Here is a 6,500-nt window from a genome sequence, read left to right as displayed (position 1 = left end):
AAAAAAAAAAAAAAAACTGAGTGTTGGCAAGGATATGGAAAACAGGGACATTCTCACACTGCTGGCAAAGTATGAATTGGCATAACTACCTTAGAAAACAGATTAACTTTGTCTAGAAATTTGAACAGGAGCCCAGGAATCTCACTTCTACCTTCATATAGAGCATGGTTCTCAAACTTTAGCCTGCCATTTGCATACCCAGAGAGCTAGTTAAAACACAGATTGCTGGAATACCTCATCCCATCTGGGCAGAGGGGATTTTGCATTTCTAATAAGATGATCTGATGCTGGGACTAATTTGAGAACTGAGGCCCTAGAAATTTTCTTGTGCATGTGCAGCAGGAGAAAGCTCACAACACCATGGTCCTAACAATTTTTAAGAAGTGGAAATAGGGCTGGGCCTGGTGGCTCTCGCCTTTAATTCTAACACTCTGAGAGGCCTGAGCTCAGGAGTTCAAGACCAGTTTGAGCCAGACTGAGACCCTGTCTCTAAAAATAGCCAGGCATTGTGGCAAGCACCTGTAGTCCCTGCTACTCAGGAAGCTGAGAGGCAAGAGAATCTCTTGAGTCCAAGAGTTTGAGGTTGCTGTGAGCTGTGACACCATGGCACTCTACCCAGGGTGACAAAGTGAGATTCTGTCTCAGAAAAAAAAAAAAAAAAGTAGAAATAATTCCAGTGTCCATCAACTATAAATTGAACAAATAAATGATGGTATAGGGAATACCATTTCAGCACAACAAATACCAACGTGGATGAATCATGAGACAAAACCAAGAAAATGGTTTTTAGGGATATGTATGTGTTACTAAAATTATTAAGCCATGCAAGGGATCAATAATCACAAAAGTATCGTAGTGGTTCTCTCTGTAGGGAAGGGAGAGGGAATAATTGAAAGACATGAGGGTACTTGATCTTGGCATCCGTGTTCTATTCTGACTGTGATGGGAGATGCAGATGTTTGTTCTATAGTTATTCTTTGAAGTGAATACATCTCTCCTTGGACCAGGCTTTGAGGAGCATTGCCCTAGAGCCTCCAAAGGAATCCATCAAAAGCTAAAAATTCCACACTCGTCCTTTCCCCACATCTGGTTCACTCATTTCTGGAAAGTGAATGGGACATATATAGTCTAATCTGTGCCTCCAGCGTGCAGGGAAGGCTCACTGGCCTGGCCCTCCCACCACCGTCCACCCTCCTCTGTGCACCAGCTGGGCGAACAAGACGCTTGGACACCACACCGACCAGTCATAATAGATAAACGCTGCACGGAGCCTAAATCCACGTTTAGGAAAGAAACATTTTTCTCCCCAAAACACAATAGTAGAAATGCGATTTTTCTCGCACACACGAAATGAAACATATTTTTCATTATCATGCACCTAGTTTAGCTCCCAAGAGCCGGGCTCTCAAACCTGTCATTCTGGAAAGGGGTCATTGCTTTATATTTGCATAACCAAAGCATTTATTTTTCCGGAACAATGAAACAGTCTGCCACCGAGTTAACCCACGGCAGAAAACTCCTTCCAGCCTTCTGATGAAACTGGTATGTTACTTGCGCACAAAAGCTTCGGGCTTTTCCTTTCTTCGTCTCTCCCTCCCCTTTCTTCCTTTAAATAAGCAGTGACTTCCTTCTTCATTCCAGCATCACAGCCATTTGTGGACACTCTGGCTCTGTTAGAAAGTTCTTTCTTTATTGTAGCATTTATCCTGGAGAGCTTTCAGCTCGTTGGTTTTGTTTCTGCCCCTTGGGGCGATGCTAAATCTAATCCCTCTTCAACGTGACAGCCTTTCAAATACTGTAGGTTAAGACAGTTACCGCATCTTGCGGAGTTTAGTTTATTTTCTCCCTCAGTCCCTAGCGTCCTCCCACAGGGCAGTTTCCACCGCCTTCTCCATGCTGGTGGGTATGTTCTTAGGCGCCAATTCATCTCTCCCCAACATGAAAAGGGGAGCCCGGACCTAAAGTTGCAGTTGTGGAAGAGAAGAAGACGGTTTTCCCTCTACCTGTTCTGGGTTAAATTGGCGGGGCCCTGTGAGTTAATTGGCAAAAGACAGGTTCACAAGAGAAAAATAAACAGTAGTTTCCTGACAGGCACGTCACGCACACAGGTGGGAGCACCCCGCCACGAGTAACTCAAAGGGGGGGTTTGAATCGGGGGTACAGGGCATTGTAGCAAAGTAACTGCATAGAGAAGTAACTAGATAATGGAAAAGGACTGGGCTTCTGGAGTGGCACATTGTGGGAAGGCAAATTCGATGTGGACACTGATGGTGGATACGGGCTAGTTTGGGCAGGGTTTGTGCCGATTCCTCAGGACACTAAGAGTCTAGAGTTGTCCCGGGTGATCAACTTCCATCTTTCCTGGTGGAGGGGGAAGGACCGACACCTCTGCAAATTTATGTCCTGCTTTTAGGCAAACAAGGGCGAGCAGAGAGCTTTTCTTGTATCTGCTTCTCAATTACTCTTTGATTAAAATGATCCTTATGCTGGTTGGGTGTGGGGCCCGCGCCTGTAATCCTAGCCCTCTAGGAGGCCAAGGTGGGTGGAGTCCCTGAGCTCGGGCGTTCCAGCCCAGCCTGCACAAGAGTGAGACCCCATCTCTACTAAAAATAGAAAAAACAGCCAGGTATTGTGGCAGGCACCTGTCGTCCCAGCTACTCAGGAAGCTGAGGCAAGAGGATGGCTTAAGCCCAAGAGTCTGAGATTGCTGTGAGCTACAGTGATGCCATGGCACTCTACCCAGGGCGACAGAGTGAGACTCTGCCTAAAACAAAATGATTATTATGCCAAAGTGGCATTTGGGGGGTGATATATTCTGCCACTCTTCACAGCCATGATGTTACCAGCCTAGACTGCAGCAGGATTCTCAACCCTCATGTGCCAGGTAGTATACGCCTATTACTGCCGCAGTTTTAAGGATGATAATGTACGTGGTGCCTGAAGCAACTATTGACTGATGTCAAGTGTAGGTATGAGAGGAGAAAAGGAGGAGGGAATCAGTTTGTCTTTTAAAAAGCTAAAGCTGTTACAGCCATTTTGGTGAAGTGTTTATTATTAATGCCTAGTTGTCATGCAGCACAATAACAGCTAATGTCAAAACCTGAAGGGCTGCCAAACAAAGAGGGATTTGTCAGATTATATTTGCCATGCGTTGGATTTGACAACAGCAGTTAACTCCAGATAAGTGGTCTCAGTCTTCCCAGCCGGCGCCCATTGTGTTAGGAACAGATAAACTCTGAAGGCTCAGTGATTCAACACAATAAAAGTTTATTTCTTGTTCTTTCACCATCCAGTGTGAGGTTCCGTGTGGGTAGCTGTCTCCTGAGCAAGCATTCAGGGACCCAGCCTCCACTGCCGTTGTCAACAGGCAGCTGCCAGGCTTGCCTGGGAGTGGGGAGGGGGAGGGGGCGTAGTCCGCTTAACCCCGGGGGTGGGGGGACCATGGTGGCTACCCAAGGGAGGAATTTGGGGTGTCATTTCTGCTTATAGTCTCTTGGCTAGGACTCAAGCACAGACCATCCTAACCGCAGGGAGACTGGGACATGTAGTCTGTGTGCACCTAAGAAAAAGAATCTATTTCTTGCCTCATGACAATCCAGGGGAGGAGTTCCTGCATGGGTGCCAGAAAACATCATCATGGGGGTCCCTGAGAGGGTGTCAGGGACCTCCGGGGGTCTCTGGGCCACACTTTGAGGCTGCTGCCTAGAACATCAGAAGACCTTAGGGGCTTCGTCCACAACACTCCCGTAAGACATTGAAAGGAAACGCAGAGGGGGCGCCCTGGCTCATGCCTGTAACCCGGCACTCTGGGAGGCGGAGGCGGGCAGATTGCTCAGGAATTCAAGACCAGCCTGATCAAGAGTGAGACCCCCTGTCTATACTAAAAATAGAAAAACTAGCTGGGATCCTGGCAAGAGTTTTCAGTCCCAGCTACTTGCGAGGCTAAGGCAAGAGGATCACTCAGGCCCAAGACTTGGAGATCGCTGTGAGCTACAATGACACCATGCATGTCAGGGTGACAGAGTGAGACTGTCTCAAAAACAAAGAAAAAAAGGAGCTGCGTTATTTTTTGCCTTCCTAAACATTTAACATTCAGGATTTAAATGCCGTCTTAGTTTTTTTCTTCCCCAGGTCTAACATCAGTCCCAAGGGACACAGACAACTGCCTCTCCTCCCTCATCAGGGGCTGCTACAGCCCCAGTGAAGAGGGGCAGATCTTCTCGGTCCTGGACCCACCTCAGTGCTGTGCTCGTATCTGTGGCTTATGTGCTCTTCCCACCTGTTTCTTTCAGCTCGGAGGACATGTGGCCCTCCCTGGGCAGATCTCAGCAGCTGTCCCCCTTGGCAATGACGCCTAGCAGGAAGTGCATGGACGCCCCTTAGACCAGCTTCCTCCTCAGATTTCCTGACAGGCTCTGCCCTCCTGCTCAGCCCAAGGAGCCTGGCGGCCCCTCCCTCACTGTTCAATGGCCTCGGTAGCCACGAAGGCTTCCCCAACCCTCCCGTGCCCACGTGGCACAGGCCCATTAGTGCAGCCTCCGACACCCCAGAGAAGCAGCTGGGGCGGGCGGGGTCAGGGGGCAGTTCTGTTTTGGACCCTGTCTTTCCAGCTTCTTCTGTGGGGGGATAAGGGTGAGGCAGACCTACAGCCAGACACAGCTAGCGGCCTCCCTGCCTCTCCCTGGCCTCCCTGCCTATGCTCTTTTTCTAGGTGTGTGTCTGGGATGGGGACGGCCCCAGTACAGCAAGTCCCTGCCTGCTTCTGGATCCTTCCAAGTCCTTCCAGCCTCACGAGAGGTGCTACCTCTTGAACTCCAAGTCAGGTATCAGGCACCTTTTTTACAAGTCTAGTCCTTGTCTAACAACTTCCCCCTGGGGCCAATGGCAGCCTCGCACCTCCCTGGTCAGGTGCCAGCGGTGAAGGAGAAACACAGAACACTCTGGTTAATGTCTCAGATTATGTCTGCCAGGTCATAACATGTGCAGTGGGTTAAGTGGTTTCTGGGCAATAATTAGACTTCAAGGCAATTTTGAGAGACAGGGGAACTTATTGTAAAGGCCTGTGGGTACTTGGGGTGGCCTGGGCCAGTTTGCTGGCACCCCTGGGGCCAGTGGGCAGGGTACTTGGAGAGGACTAGGGGAGAAGTGAGCAGTGACTAAAAATGCCCAATGGAGGGAGCCATTTTTATCTGGAAGATTCCTGTCTTCCAATCCTAGTTCCCACCCTCAGCTCCTCATTTTACTAAAGTGCAAACAAGCCTTCTCCCCGGTGCTGCAGTAAGGAATGAGAGGAGAGGCCTGCCTTCCCCGTCTCTCCACCACTCTGTCCTCACATAACCATAAAAACTGAAGCCCAAGCCCGACAGAAACGCCAGGGTGTGTCTTGTCAGGATATTCTGATTTCTGAACATTGATCAACACCTGCTCCAATACCCAAAAGTTCGAGGGCAGGGCCTGCAAAGCCTCCAGGACTCTAGGGGAATGTGTAGGTGAGCTCAAAATAAGCCCTCTCTGAGTAGGCAGCCCTCTCTGAGTAGGCAGCCCTCTCTGAGTAGGCAGCCCTCTCTGAGTAGGCAGGCTGGAGATGCATCTCCTCCCCCAGATCTTAGGTGATGTCGGTATGCCGAGGAAGAGAACCTCACCCTGCCCATGAGGGACAGGATCCTGGCGCTACCTTACCAGCCCCTGGGCCAGAGAGAAGCAGATCCCCTTGTGTGGAGAGGCCGGAGGGAGGACTCACAGAGATGGGCATGTGGACACCATTGCTGTGTGCTGACACAGAAAGGGACTCCAGAAGAGTAGGGTGAAAATTCTCCCATCACGCCACAGACACTGGGGTTCCACACCCTTCACAGGTGTGCCACGACACGCAGATGAGTGTGTAAAATCTGGGTTTGATACAATCGACGATGTATTGAGTGGGGAGTGGGATTTAAAGTATAAATTGCTGCATACAGAGGTAGTGGGCAAGGCGGTGGCACAGACAGGTCTCCGTTTGACTAGAGTAACGCAGACTATGGCCTCCTGAGGATGTGAGTGTCCAGCCAACGCAGGGAACAGCTGGACTCACATAGTGACCCAAGGACATCCAAAAAAACAGGGGAATGATGATATGATTGAATTTCTTCATATGGACCAATAAAAATTCTAGTATTTAAAAGTATGCCAGAGGTGCAGTGGCTCATGCCTGTAATACTAGTACTCTGGAAGGGGAAAACCGGAGAATATCTCAAGCTCAGGAGTTCCAGAGCAGCCTGAGCAACAGGAAGACTATGTCTCTACTAAAAAGAAGAAAAAAAAAAAAAAAAAAAGGCACTGGCTGTGGCTCAGCACCCATAGCTCAGTGGTTACGGCGCCAGCTACATACACCGAAGTTGACGGGTTCAAACCTGGCCCTGAATCTGGCCCACAACAGCTAGCCAACAATGACAACTGCAACAACAACAAAAATAGCCTGGTGTTGTGGCAGGCGCCTGTAGTCCCAGCTACTTGGGAGGGTG

This window comes from Otolemur garnettii, unplaced genomic scaffold (genome assembly GCF_000181295.1).
Source record: "Otolemur garnettii isolate 467f Iridium unplaced genomic scaffold, OtoGar3 scaffold00073, whole genome shotgun sequence".
Classification (NCBI taxonomy): domain Eukaryota; kingdom Metazoa; phylum Chordata; class Mammalia; order Primates; family Galagidae; genus Otolemur; species Otolemur garnettii.
Note: the sequence above shows the minus strand (reverse complement) of the source record.